The sequence below is a fragment of the Sciurus vulgaris genome (assembly GCF_902686455.1).
Source record: "Sciurus vulgaris genome assembly, chromosome: 15".
In the NCBI taxonomy this organism is placed as follows: Eukaryota; Metazoa; Chordata; class Mammalia; order Rodentia; family Sciuridae; genus Sciurus; species Sciurus vulgaris.
The window spans coordinates 82061462-82077071 of record NC_136476.1 but is presented as its reverse complement, the minus strand read 5'-3'; the positions used below and the strand labels follow the sequence as shown (position 1 = coordinate 82077071).

Genomic DNA, 15610 nt, shown 5'->3' with positions numbered 1-15610 from the left:
AAGGCAGACAATGCAGCCTTTAAAGCGCCGGCCTGTGCTCGACAGATGTGACTGAGTCCTCGCTTGGCTTTGGAGGAGCTGTGTGACCTTGGCTGCTTCTCCAACCCAAACCTGGCTCCTGTCTCTAAATAGAGGCAACAGGTTCTGCCTCGCACAGTTGCGATGACAATCAGAAGAAACAATACTGAGAGTGCTCTGCGCAGTACCCAACGCACCGCATGACCACCCGGCGGTGAGCACCCACAGGCGCCCTGGCGCGGCTCCCTTCCTCGCAGAGACCTCTGCCAGCACCTGCAGCCATCACCAGGGCGCGACCCGTCTCTTCAGGCTACAGACCTTCTTTCCTTTTCTTTCAGCGAACATTTGCCAAGCACTCACGATAGGCTTGAGCTCGTTCAGATGCGAGTAGGCGTGCCTCCCTCTGGACATGATGCTGGACGTAAAGGCTGGAGGCCTGGCCTGGAGCTTGGCTCGGCCACACTACCATGTGACCTCCAAGGAGCCCTTGGGCCCTTGGTGGCTTTGCTTTATTTGTAAAATAAGATTGGAACTGTAACTCCTCACATGAAATAATGCCACCTGTGGAAGCAAGCAGCTTCAGTCTAAGAAGGCGCCTCAGGGAGGAAGCTGGAGCTGTGTGGGGAGGACCGCGGCCTTCCTGAAGAGGCCGTCAGGCGGGATGGGAGTGAGGATCTGGCCTGCAGGAGGCAGAGGCGGAGAAGGATGCTGCAGAAGATGAGGAAACTGCCTCCCTGAGGATTCCCAGGAGGACTCTGGCTCCACTGAGTGGAAATAGCTCAGAAGAGGGGCAGTAGTGGGTTGGATCTTTTCTGGGAGGTGCAGATTGGGTGGAAGGTGAAAGGAAACAAGACAATGCTGAGGTTCAGAATCCAGCCAGCCTGAGGCAGGCGGAAACAGGCCTGGCTGGTGCTGCAGAGAGGACAGGCTGGCGGCCCAGGTCTGGGTGGCTGCACCCAGGAGGGAGAGAGGCATGTGCACGGGAGGCTGGCTCGGAGCCTGCGCTGTGCACTGTGGAAAGTGCCCTGCCAGAAGGGAGATCAGGGAGGAGCGAAGCAGAAAGTGGGGTGGGTGAAATCAAACCCAAGGGACACGCATGAGTAGTTCAGGAAAGAACTATGTCCTTCTATGGAAGGACATCAGATGGCCCAAGAAAAGACTGCAGGAATACAGTAAGAAAATACAATGCAGTAAGCAAGTCATAAAATAACAGGTACAACAGAGTGCCACTGTTGTACACACACACACACACACACACACACAAAGGACTAAAGGACGCCTGTCACATGTCAACAGTAGTTTTCCTCTGAGCGGCAGGATTAGGGGTCACTTTTATCTTCTTCCTTGTGCTTGTCTTCATCTTCTAAACATTCTACAATAAATGGATTAGTTCTGTATTTGGGAAATGAGCGCATTAAGGAAGAAATTGGTTAATAGTGTCCAAAGTTGAGACAAACTCTGAAGAATAAGGATCAAGAAAAGGACATTGGGTAAGACAATCAGGGACTATGGGGAGCGGGGAAGAGGAGGACAGAGGCAGGGAAGATGGGGCAACCTGGGGGAGGAGGCATGTGATGGGGCTGGAGGGCAGCAGGGTGGTGGAAAGTATGGCATCTGTCATTGGGCAGAGGGGGCAGCAGCAGGTTGCTGTGGGAAGAGTGGGGGACAGAGACTTCACATGCCACCAAAGCAGGGTCTCAAGAGGCCATGAGAACTCATGGGGCACCCAAAGGGACGCCCCTCTCCACTACTCCTTTCTCATTTTCATCCCAGGAACCTAAGCTCCATGCAGGGGCCACAGTCACCACTCAGTTCCTAGCACAGCACCTGCGTGTGGGGCTTACTAGGTAACGGCTAACACAGGAACACAAGCCCCTGAGTCTGACAAAATCTCCCTCTGAATCAGGAGAGTGGGTACAGCCTACAGAAATAGTCATTCGCAAGCCCCCACGGAGGGCTTAAAGCTTCGGGAGACCCCAAAACACCTGAGTGCCTTCTTAAAAGCAAGAAGGCAGTTCTTCCATCGGACCAAGGCAGCATACCTCAAGGAGGCCCAACCAATAGGCAGGCAAGATTGCTGAGTGCAACTCAAACAGGCTGCAAGAACAGTGGGCCTAAGGCGAGGAGGCCTCGGCTCCGGCTGGCAGCACCGTGCGCCTCCGCAGGCTCGGCAGCATTCGGTGAGACCAGTGCTCCTGGGATCAGCGGAAATCCAGGGCCTTCATGGCCTCCTAGGCCTCGGGAAAGGACGCTGCCTGCACGCTGGCCTGCCTGGAAGCCCCCTCCCCTGGGGTGCTGCTCACACTCTGTGCACAGACCAGCTGGAGTGGGGATACAGCCTCCTCCTGCTGGAGCCAATCAACTCAGACCGCAAGGTCTGGTTCTGGTTTTAACCAAGAGGCCTGGAAGCGACCCAGTGATACAGGAGGGCGGAAGAGCGAGAGTGATGGGGTTTCAGAGAAGACAAGCTGAACTCCTGCTGTTCATGAGTCACGCTCCATGACAGGAGGCAAGAAAGCAAGGGAGATGAACTGGCCCGCGTGACAAAGTCACTCTTGTTATTTACTCTATTACTCAGCTCTCAAACCACATTGCCAGATGTAATTGCATTTCAATTCATGTTTAACACAAACATAACTTAGCTGGATGTTGGCATCCAATATCCTAGACACGGGAAGACAGAACAGAGAAGAATGAGCTAATTCAATTGGATAAACGTTCTGTGCCTGCCTGGTGGCCTCTGCACGCACCCAGGCACTGCGCTGAGTGGGTACTTGGAGCGCAGCTCCGCGTGCCTCCAGGGGTTCAGAGCTCAGGCAGAGACACACCTCACAGCAGCTGTCTAGAGAGGGCAAGAGTTGCAACACAGGAACGTGAAGGTGCTGTCAAACAGAGGCATAGCCTCACCAGGAGAGGAATGAACGGCAGGCACGAGTGCTAAGGCAAGGCCAGGAAGGCACCCGCGCCTCGGGGAACTCGGGGGTTCAAGAGGCAGAGCGAGGACTGTCAAAGTAGGTAAGGGATGAATGGAAACAAGCCTTAGACACCAGTCAAGTCCATCCACTTGATAGACTCCTGAGTACTAAGGGCTAGATGTTCACTGGAAAGTTAAACAATGAATTGCACGTGCACATACGTATGTGTGTGTGTGTGTGTGTGTGTGTGTGTGTGTGTGTGTGTGTGTGTGTGTGTTTGGTATTGGGGATTGATCCCAGGGGCGCTTAACCACTGAGCCACATTCCCAGACCTTTTAATTTTATTTTTTATTTATTTTTTTTTTTTTTTGTTTTTAAGACAGGGTCTCACTAAGCAGACCTTTTAATTTTATTTATTTATTTATTTTTTGTTTTTAAGACAGGGTCTCGCTAAGTTGTTTAGGGCCTTGCTAAGTTACTGAGGTTGGCTTTGAACTTGCAATTTTCCTGCCTCAGCCTCCTGAGCCTCTGGGATTACAGGCACGCATCACCATGCCTGACTCATGAATTTGCCTTTAAATCTAAAAGCAAAGAGCCATAGCACAATTTTAAACAGGTGAGTTACCCACTCTCTTGGAATGTTTCTACTGATAGTTGGTTGGGAAAGACTAGAGAAGGCTGGGGGGTGCACTGGGAGGAATTCAAAGGGCCTTAACGAAGTGGAGTAGAGGCCAAAGCTAACGGTGATTGGCTTAGTCAACAGAGGCCAGTCTCCCCTTCAGCTCTTCCACCCCCCCCCGCCCCTCCCCACAAACATGGTAGAATTTGCAAAGACAGAATTTCCCAACACACAGACGTTGCTGGCTTGCTATCCCAAACCATGATCCAAAGGGTCATGAAAAGCCAGGAAACAAAGTAGAAATTAGAAGCAATAAGAAAATTCAATGAGGTTGTTGGATATAAGAGAAATTTATATTTTAAAAATCAGTTTTCCTCTATACAAAATATACAAACCATAACTGATATCGACTTAAAGAATACAATGTCTGCAATAGCAATGTCAATCAGCATCATTAAATTAGCTCTCTGAAACAAAGTAGGAAGTTTAACACCTTTTTTCAAAGCTTTGGGACAGCTGGCATGATGTGGGAATTACCTGTTTCTTGGAAATTTGGGGGAACATTAACAGAAAACATTTTCTTGTTGGAAATAAGTATCTAACAATACTTCCACTATCTTTCTTGGATGCACTTTAAAAAAAAAATTAAAAAAAAAAAAACAGGGATTGAACCACTGAGCCATATCCCTAGTCTTTTAAAAAATTTTTTTTTTTAATTTTGAAACAGGTCTTTCTAAGTTGCTTACGGCTGAGGCACGTTGCTGAGGCTGGCCTTGAACTTGCAATTCTCTTGCTTCAACCAAAGCCACTGGGATTACAGGCTTGAGTCACCACACCTGGCTTGGATATAGGTTTGTTAAAGAATTTCTTCATAAATAGCAGTAGAAATAATGTAACATATCAAGAGTTTCAATTTTAGTCATAGATGGTTGTATATAAAAGTTATACAGCATCTTATAATTTTCAAATATTCTTATAATCTAAATTTTGCTTATCATTTTTTTCCTTTTACGATTAGATTTGCCAGTTTTATCTATTCTACTTTTTACAAAGACTCAATTCTCAATCCCCCCTCCTTTTCTCTTATTTTTATTTTCTGATTTTATCCTTTTTGTTTCCTTCCACACATTTTTTTTTGTCTATAACCCATGGGATAATATCAAATGATCTAATAGACATGTTATTAGAGGCTCATTGAAGGAGGATGTGAAAAAGAAATCTTTTAATAAGGGACAGATAGATTTTCAAATATGAGGACAACTATAAATCCACAACATCAAGAAGATCACTAACCTCTGAGCAGAATAACCATTAAGAAAACTACACCAGTCAGACACAGTTGTTCACTCCTCTAATTAGAGCCTAGGGGGTCTAAGGCAGAAGGATCACAAGTTCAAGGCCAGCCTCAGCAACTTAGCAAGATCCAAAGAAACTTAGAAGACCCTGACTCAAAATTTTTTAAAAATATATTTTTAATTAAAAAAAGAAAACAACAAAGCATATAATTATCAAAATGGTTATAACCAGTGCCAGAGAAAAATCTAAAAAGTAGCCTGAGAAAACTGACCCCTATGTAGAGAGGAAGATAAGAATGACAGCAGATTTCTCATAAGAAGCAATGCAAGCTACAAGATAATGGAGCAACACCTTTCAACGAGAGAAAGGAAATGCCAACTGAGAACCCTGTACCCAGGGAAAATATCTTTCAAAAACAAAGTTGAAATAAAAACTTTCCCAGGCATACAAAAGCTGAGAGAATACACTACTAACAGAACAATATAAGAAATGTTCAGAAAAGTTCTCCAGGCTGAAAGAAAATTATAATAGATGAAAATCTGGATCTACACAAATCAATGAAAAGCACCAGAAATAGTGATATACAGGGACAACTATAAAGGACTGCATTACATTTCTCAAGTCTTTTTATAAGACAATAAATTTTTAAAGCAGAACTGATAGCAATGTATTATGGGATATACAGCAAACACAGAAGAAAAAGACATGAAGATAATCATATAAAAGCCAGGAGGGAAAAATAAATGGTATACTATACATGAAGTGGTACATTACTTAAAGAGAGACTATGGTAAGTTGAAGATCTATGATGCAACCTCCAAAGCAACTACCAAGAAACAAGCAAACAAACAAGGCCAAAGTAGTGAGCCAGCAGAGGAAACAGAATGGATAAAAATAAATCATCAAATACATGGTGGGCACTTGGAAGGCTGAGGTAGGAGGATTTCATTTCAGAAAGAAAGAGAGAAAGAGAGATGGTGGTAAAATAAGGAAAAGGGAACAAATAACAGAGTGGGGGGAAAATCAGAAAACAAGGAGCAAGATTGGTGGAGCTCAACCCAACCACATCAGTAATCATGTTAACTGAAAATGATTTAATCACCCCAATAAAAAGGAAGGAATTGTTAGACGGGATAATATTCTGTCTATAAAAAGCCCACTTTGAACACAAAGACATAGACAGCAGGAACTGGGTATTTACTCTAATGCTGTGTATTGTTTGCAACGATTGTATTGTTTTTGTCACCCCAATTGTGAGGTGCTGGGAACCTATAGGGACATTAATAGTTCACAGGCTAGAGATACTGCTGCTGAACTAAAGATTTTCTGACATTATTCCAACTCAAAGAAGCAAAGACACAAAAGCCCCAAACCAACAGCAGGGACCAAGGAGGAACAACCAGAGAGGGAACTCAGCTCCCATTCTTTGGCATCTACTCATAACATAAAAAACAGAAGTCCCACAACAAATAAGATAATTACACACAAAAGGACACACACAACAAAAGAGGAAGGGAAATCCACCTAAATTGATGCACAAGTCCAAGAGCTCTAAAGACACGAAAAAACAGGCAAACAACTCTCCCCTCAAAATTCATATCCCCCAACAAAAGATCCCACAAACAGTGAGGGAGATAAAATCCCAGAGAAAGATTTTTAAAAAACTGATTATTAAAATGTTCAATGAGCTAAAAGACGATCTAAGGAAGGAATTAGGAGAGCAATTATAGGAGGTGAAAGATCACTTCAGCAAAGAACTAGAAACAATGAGAAGAAAACAAGGAGAACTCCTAGAAATGAAAGACACAATCAATTAAAAACTCACTTGAAGGTATCACTAACAGATTAGAATGCACAGTAAACAGAACTTCAGCTCCTGAAGACAGAATGTCAGTCCTTGAAGACAAAGTACATAATCTTGATACACAGAATTCAATAAAGGGGAAAAATTATAGAGCACAAGCAGAATATACAAGAATTCTGGTGACAACATGAAAAGAACAAACCTGAGACTCATTGGGACAGAAAAGAACATGGAGATACAAACTAAAGGCATAAAGAACATTTAAATGAGATAGTTACAGAAAACTTTTCCTATACCAGAAACGAGATAGACAGCTATATAGAGTAGTCTTACAAGACTCCAATTAGACCTTGTCAAATGAGAAGCTCGCCAAGACATACCATAATCAAAATGCCTAACAGAGAAAATAAGGGAAAAATATTAAGAGCTGCAAGAAATACCAGGTCACATTTATAGGCAAACCAGTACAGCTCACTTCTGATTTCTAAGCTCAGACCCTAAAATCAAGGAGGGCTCGGAATGAGATATTCCAAGGCTTAAAAGAAAACAACTGCCAGCCAAGGTTACTACACCCAGCAAAGCTCAGTTTCAAATTTGAGGGCAAAATAAAAACTTTCCATGACAATAATAAACTAGAAGAATTCATGAGCCAAAACTACAAACAATAACTCAAAGATAAACTGCAAACAGAGGAACTAAAAAACAATTCCCAAAGCTCCCAAACAGAGGAAGTTCAACAGAAGCATAATCCACTAAATGAGAATCCAGACAGGATAAAATATAGCAAAAAACAAAACTGGCAGAAACCACAAACACATATCCATACAAATGCTGAATGTTAATGGTCTCAGCTCCCTGATTAAAAATGCAGATTAGCAGAATAGATTAAAAAACAAAGTCCAACTATATGGTATTTACAAGAGACTCATGGGCAAAGACATCCCTAGGTTGAAGGTAAAAGGATGGCAAAAAAATATCCCATGAATATGGTTCAAGAAAATAAGCAGGAGTAGCTATTCTCAGATCTGACAAAAGAGATTTCAAGCAAAATTAATCAGAAGAGACAAAGAAGGCCACAACATCTAGTAAAGGGAACAATCCAACAAGAAGATATAATGATAGTAAACATTTAGGCCCCAAATGTTAATGCACTCAATTACATGGAAAAAATACTCTACAACATTAAATCTTACATAGACCCCAACACAATAATACTGGGTGATTTAAATATACCCATATCACCAATAGACAGGTTATCAAAACATAAAATCAATAAAGATATCTACAATCTAAATAACACTATAAATCAAATAGACCTAATAAACATCTACAGAATACTCCACCCCAAAACAGTTGCTTCTTCTCAGTTGTACATGGAACTTTTTCAAAAATGGATCATATTCTAGGCCACAAAGCAAATCTTAGCAAATATAAAAAAACTGATATAATCCTATGTATCTTATCCAATCACAATGGAATGAAGCTAGAAATCAAGAGCAAGAAAAATAATAGAAGCCACACAGATACAAGGAGATTAAACAACACTCTCTTAAAGAAATGACAGTAAAAATCAAGCAAACAAATGAGAACAGAGATACAACTTATCAAAATCTCTGGGGCAGTGTGAAAGCAGTTTTAAGAGGAAAATTTATAGCACTTAATGCCTACATTAAAAAACTAGAAAGATCCCAAATAAATAATCTTGTGCCCCACCTCAAGGCCTCAGAAAAATAAGAACTAACCCCCAAACCATTAGAAGACAGGAAATAATTAAAATCAGAGCCAAAAACCAATAAAATTAAGAATTAGAAAATACACAGGATCAATCAATGAAGAGTTGGTTCCTTGAAAAAATAAATTAGATTGACAAACCCTTAGCCAAACTAACCAAAAGAGAAGACCCAAATCAACGAGATCAGAGATGAAAAGGGAGATATCACCAAAGAACCTTCTGAAATCTTCAGCACTGTCAGGACCTATTTTGAAATATTTTAGTTCAATAAACTGGAAAAATCTGCAAGATACTGACAAATTTCTAGACACATATGACCTGTCCAAATTGAATCAGGAAGATTTAGAAAACCTAAACAGACCAACATCAAGTAATGAAACTGAAACAGCAATTAAAGCCTTCCAAAAAGGAAAAGTTCTGGACCTGATGGATTCTCAGCTGAGTTTTAACAGACCTTTACAGGAGAACACCAGTCTTTCTCAAATTATTCCATGAAACTGAAAGGGAGGGAACACTCCCAAATACATTTTATGAAACCAGTATAACCCTGATACCAAAACCAGACAAAGGCACATCAAGAAAAGAAAACTACAGACCAATATCCCTGATGAACATAGATGAAAATATCCTTAATCAAATATTAGCAAACTAAACACATCAAAAAGATAATATACCATGATCAAGTGGGTTTATTACAGGGATGCAAAATTGATTCAACATACACAAATCAACAAATGTAATTCACCACTTAAGACAGAATTAAGGACATAAATCAACAGATGCAGAAAAAACCTTTTTATAAAATCCAGCAGTCATGGATGTTAAACATGCTGGAGAAGCTAGGGATGGAAGGAACTTACCTCAACATTGTAAAGGCCATTTATGACCAACCCAAAGCCAACATTATACTAAATGGAGAAAAACTAAAAGCATTTCCTCTAAAATCAGGAACAAGACCATACTGTCCACTCTTACCACTCCTACTTAGTACAGTCCTCAAAACATTAGCCAGAGCAATCAGGAAACAAAAGGAAATCAAAAGGATACAAATAGGAAAAGAAGTCAAACTCTCTATTTGCCTTCAATATGATCCTATATCTAGAAGACCCAGAAAACTCTACCCGAAGACTTTCAGAGCTTCTAAATGAGTTTGAGAAAGTAGCAGGATACAAGATTAATGCCCATAAGTCAAAAGATGTCCTATATGTCAACAGTGATTCAGATAAGGAAGAAATCAGGAAGCCCATCCCTTTCACAATAACCTAAAAAAAAAAAAAAAAAAACAACTTTGTGAATTAATCTAACCATAGAACACTGGAGAAAGAATTTGAAGACCTTAGAAAATGGAAGGACATCCCACGTTCTTGGGTGGGCTGAATCAGTATTGCCAAAATAACCACACCACCAAAAGCAATATAAGGATTCAATGAAATCCCTATCAAAATACCAATGACATTCTTCACAAATTAGGGGAAAAAAATCTTAAATTCATTTGGAATAATAAGAGATCCAGAACAGTCAAAGCAATACTAAGCAAGAAAAGTGAAGCAAGAGGCATCCCAATACCTGATCTGAAATAATACTACGGAACTGTAGTAACCAAAACAGCATGGTATTGGCATCAAAACAGACACATGGACCAACGGCACAGAATAGAAGACACAGAGACAAACCACATACCTATAATCCTCTGATATTTGACAAAGGCACCAAAAAAAAAAAAAAAAATCCTGGAGAAAAGACACCCTTGTTAACAAATGGTGCTGGGAAAATTGGATAGCTCTATGTAGAAAAATGAAAAAATTAGACCCCTGTCTCTTTCCCTGCACAAAACTCAAAGTGAAATGGATCAAAGACTTAGGATTTACACCAGAAACTTTACAACTGCTAGAAAAAAAAATTGGGTCAAAACTCCATCATATAGGCACTTGCACCAACTTCCTTAACAAGACCTGAAAGTGCAAGAAATAAAACCAAGAATCAATAACTGGCGGGCCATCAAACTAAAAGGCTTCTGCACAACAAAGGAAACAATTAAGAGCATGGAGAGAGACAGCCTACAGGATGGCAGGAAATCTTGGCTACCTGCTCCTCAGATAAGAGACTAATATCGGCCGGTGGCGGTGCTAATCCTGCGTTCTCCTGTTCTCTCCTCTCTTCGCCTTTGCTCGCCTTCCGGTGCTGCCATGCCTTGTTCTGAAGAAGTAACCGCCGTCTCCCCCAGCAAGCGGGCCCGGCCTGCAGAGGAGGGCGGCTTGCGGCTCCGCTTTGTACGGCTCTCGGAGCACGCCACGGCCCCGACCCGAGGGTCCAAGCGGGCCGCGGGCTGTGACCTGTACAGTGCCTATGATTATATAGTACCACCTATGGAGAAAGCCCTTGTGAAAACAGACATTTAGATAGCTCTTCCTTCTGGGTGCTATGGAAGAATAGCTCCACGTTCTGGCTTGGCTGCAAAACACTTCATAGATGTAGGAGCTGGTGTCATAGATGAAGATTATAGAGGAAATGTTGGTGTTGTGCTATTAATTTTGGCAAAGAAAAGTTTGAAGTAAAAAAGGGTGATCGAATAGCACAGCTCATTTGTGAACGGATTTTTTATCCAGATATAGAAGTTCAAGTGTTGAATGACACTGAAAGGGGTTCAGGAGGTTTTGGTTCTACTGGACAGAATTAAGATTTAGGTCAAGTATAGAAAATGAAAATGTTACTTTTCTCTTAAAACTACAGACTTTCTGCTTAAAGTGTATTAGTATTTTGCATGTTTGTAAAGTTAGGTTTAGCTTCTAAAAATGTATTATGCTAAAGAGTTCCTCTGTTAGTATCACATGGAAACTTTCCTGTATTTTCTGCAGTTTATGGTTATTTGTAAATCTGCTTTGTGGTGATCTAACGCAAAATTTTTTAAAAAAACAAATATGTGTACACCAATTTCAGATTTTTTTTTAAATATTAAAAGTATATATGAAGGTAAAAAAAAAAAAAGAGAGACTAATATCCAGAATACACAAAGAACTCAACATCAAAACAAACAAAATCAAATAACCCAATCAATAAATGGGCAAAAGAACTAAACAGAAACTTCTCAAAAAGAAGAAACACAATGGCCAACAATATTAAAAAAAAAAAAAAAAAAAAAAAAAAGTTCAGCATCTCTAGCAATCAGGGAAATGCAAATTCAAACTATACCAAGATTTTATCTCATTCCTGTCAGAAAAACAATGATCAAGAATAAAAACAATAAATGCTGGCAAGGCTATGGGGGAAAGGTACACTTGTACATTGTTGGTGGGGCTGCAGACTAGTACCATCACTCTGGAAAGCAGTATGGAGAGTCCTCAAGAAACTAGGGATAGAACCACCACATGAGCCAGCTATCCCACTCCTTAGTATTTTCCCCAAAGATCTAAAATCAACATACCACAGCAACACAGCCTCATTGATGTTTATAGCACCACAATTCACAATAGCTACATTATAGAATTAACCCAGATGCCTGTCAATAGATGAATGAATTAAGAAATTGGGAGATATATATACGGAGTTCTTTCAGTCATAAAAATGGAATGAAATTACGGCATTTGCTGGTAAAGGGACAGAAATGAAGATATCATGCTAAGTGAAATTAGCCAAACTCAGAAACTCAAAATTTAATGTTTTCTCTCATATGTGGAAGCTAGAGTAAAATAAAGGAAAGGGGGAGGGAAGATAACATAAAGAACCAATCAAATATAAATTAATAGATGAATGAAAGGAAGTCTAGTAGAGGAAGGAGATGGGAGAGGAGAAGATGGGAGGGAGAGGGGGAGGGGAAGGGGAGGATCATGTACTGAAATTGGTTTCCATGCATGTATGAGTTTGTCAGGATGCAACCAACTACTATGTATAACTATAAAACTCTGATTAAAGCACACAGTAAGAAAGACAAAAGACAAAAAAAAGAATTCCCATCTCTCGGTAATTGAAAGAATGGACAGACAGAAAATTAAGCAAGAGCACAGAAAACTTGAATAATACTATCAACCAATGGGACCTAGTTGACATTTGTAGAACTGTCAGCTGCAGCAACAGCAGAATATACATTCTTTTCAAGTGTACATGGAACATTTACAAAACATATATCCAATCTAGCCTGGGATCAATGAACCGCAGCTTACAAGTCAAGTCCAGTTATCAGTCTGTTTGTATACGGTCTAAGAATTAAAATAGCTTTTATATTTTTAAAGGTGAAAAATAATAATAATGTGTGAAAGAGATCATATGTGACTGACAAAGCCTAAAATATTTACTCTCAGGCCCTTTCAAAAAAAAGTTTGTTGCACTTATTCTAGGCTATAAAAATATGTCCTCTCATCACAGGACATTAAATTAATCAATAACAGAAAAATATCTGAAAATCCCCAAACATATGAAAGTAAAACATCATCCACTGAAATAAATCACAGGTCAAAGAAGATATCATAAAAGAAACTTTTAGACAGTATTGTGAATGGAATTAAAATTATAAACATGATAGAATTTGACAACTAATGCAGAGTTTAGAGAGGAATTCATAGCATTAAATGCTTATGTTAGAAAAGAAGTAAGGTCTCAAATTGGTGACCAAAACATCCACCTTAAAAAATTAGAATGAACGAGGAATGGTGGTGCACACCTTTGAAAAGATCAATAAAACTGATAAAAACCGTAGGCAGCCTAAGGAGGAAAACGGGTCAGATGACGTTAGTCATCATTACAAATGGAAGTTAAAGAGAGGCTATCCTACACACCTCACAGACATTAAAAAGATGATAAGGGAAAACTATGAACGACTTTATGACCAGGAATTAGGTAATGTGTACTGAATGGAGAATTGTTGACACGACAAATTACCAAGACTATTTAAGAATAAAAACCTGAATAGCGTAGTATCTATTTTAAAAATCAAACTATTTTTAAAAACCTTTCCAAATCCAGGCCTAGAGAGCTTCACAGGTGAATTCTTCAAACACTTAGAAAAGAATACTAAATTTATACTAAATCTTGAGAAAACAGATAAGGAACACTTCTCCACACATTATGTAAGACCAATATTACTCTAATGTCAAAACTGAACAGACATTATAAGAAAAGAAAATCATGAATCAATTAATACTTCTCACATCATGAACAAATATTATGAACACATACATAACATTTCTTAACAAAATTTTAGTAAACCTAAAAAGAAATGTATAAAAAGAACAATATATTATATCTACATGGTATTTATTCCAGAAATACAAGTCTAGATGAACATTCAGGTATCAATCAGTATAGTTCATCATTGTAAAAGTTAAAAAAGAGAAACCATTTGATCATCTCAATAGACGTAGACAAAGCATTTGACAAAATTCAACATCCATGTATGATTAAAACTCTCTGGAATGGTACTTCCTATTAAATAGTATCCACAAATAAACCTTCAAGCAACACCATACTTAAGCAGTCAGACACTGAAAATTCTGTCCTCAAATCTAGAACATGGCAGAGATGTTTAATTTTGCCACTTGTGGTCAATACTGTACTGGACATTCTAGCTGGTGCAGTAAGACAAGCAAAAGAAATAAAAAGGCATGCAGGCTGGAAAGGAAGAAATAAAAATCATTTTTACACACCGAAAACATCAATGTCTAAGTAGAAAACTGTATGGAATTCTTTTAAAAGCTCTGAGAATAAGTGAGTTTAATAAAGATGCAGAATACCACGTTGATATGCAAAAATCAACTTTATTTCTATAAACAAGAATGGAATAAAAATTAAAATAAATCAATTATTTCTATACACAAAATGGAGAAAAATTAAAATAAATCTTTTGTAATAGTGTCAAAAATATCAAATGCCTAGGGATAAATCTGACAATCGGCATGAGTTGTACACTGAAAACTAAATGACTGCTGAGAGAAAATAAAGAGGAATTAAATAAATGCAGAGATATACCACGTTCATGGATCTGAACACCCAAAATTGTTAAGCTATCAAATATCTACAAATTCACCCATACATTTAATACAGCCTCATTCAAAATCCCAGCAGGCTTTTTTTTTTTTTTTTTTTGGTAGAAATTGGCAAGGTTATTCATAAATTTATATTAAAATTCAAAAGACCTAGGACAACCACAATGACTTTGAAAAAATCCACATATCCATACATGATCAACTGATTTTTGACAATGGTGTCAAAGTAATTCAATGAAGAAAGGATAATCTTTAAAGACAGGTTGCTACAATTGGACCACAAAATAAAAAAGGGACCCCCCCGATCCATATATTATACTATATATATAAAATAAACTTGAAAGACATTGACATAAACATAAGAGAAAGGCCATTAAACTTTTAGAAGGATTAGATGGAGAAGTTCTGATCTTGAGTTTGGAAAAGATTTCTCAAATGTAATACAAAAACATTAGTTAAAAAAGAAAAAAATTAGTAAACTGGATACCAAACTTTAAAACTTCTGCTTTTCAAACATACTGTTAAGAAAATAAAAGGCAAACTAATGACGGGGAGAAAATTTTTGCAAAATAAATATCCAACAAAAGACTTGCTCTTAAAATAAACATAACTTTTCCAAATGAATAAGATGACACAATAAAAAATAGGTTAAAAAATTTGGACAAATCACCTTCAGAAGATATACTAACAGCGAAAGAGCTCAATATCTTTGTTATTCAAGAAACACAAACTATGCCTATAAATAAATACATACCTCCTGGCATGGCCACATTAGGAATGACAGGCCAAGGAGGCAAGGATGTAGAGTAAGTGGAACGCTAAAGGGGGACTGTAATGCGAGGTAACCCCCTGCATGTGGTCCGGCAGCTGCTTTCAAAGCAGGACCAGCCATTCCACTGGTGTACATGAGCGCTTGCAGCAGCTTGATTTTTAACAGCCCAGCCTGGAAACAGCCCAAATAATCCTCAGGGGTGAACCACTTCCACACAGGAGAACAATGGAGAACCACTCGGTAAACAAACAAGGAAGAACTAGTGACACACTCCACATGTGAATGATCTCAAAATAATTATTCTGAGAGAAAAAAGTCAGACCAAAAAAGAAAAGTGATATAAAGTTCTAGAAAACGCAACCTGGTCTACCATGACAGTAGACCAGTGGTTTGGGTAGGGAGTGAGGAATGCTTTATAAAAGGACCGACCACAAGCTGGGGCTGGGACGCTGGTTCCTTATCTTATGGGCAGACAGTCA

At 39.3% G+C, this 15610-nt stretch overlaps 1 protein-coding gene and 1 pseudogene across 5 annotated transcripts in view; one reads left to right on the top strand and one right to left on the bottom strand.

Moving 5' to 3' along the window:
• MVB12B (multivesicular body subunit 12B) overlaps nt 1-15610 on the bottom strand; it is a 184233-nt gene that overhangs the window by 140488 nt on the left and 28135 nt on the right. The gene's annotated exons all lie outside the window — the stretch shown is intronic.
• Nucleotides 10509-11304, top strand: LOC306645091 (deoxyuridine 5'-triphosphate nucleotidohydrolase, mitochondrial-like; annotated as a pseudogene). The gene has a single exon. The product of its transcript is annotated as a deoxyuridine 5'-triphosphate nucleotidohydrolase, mitochondrial-like (transcript).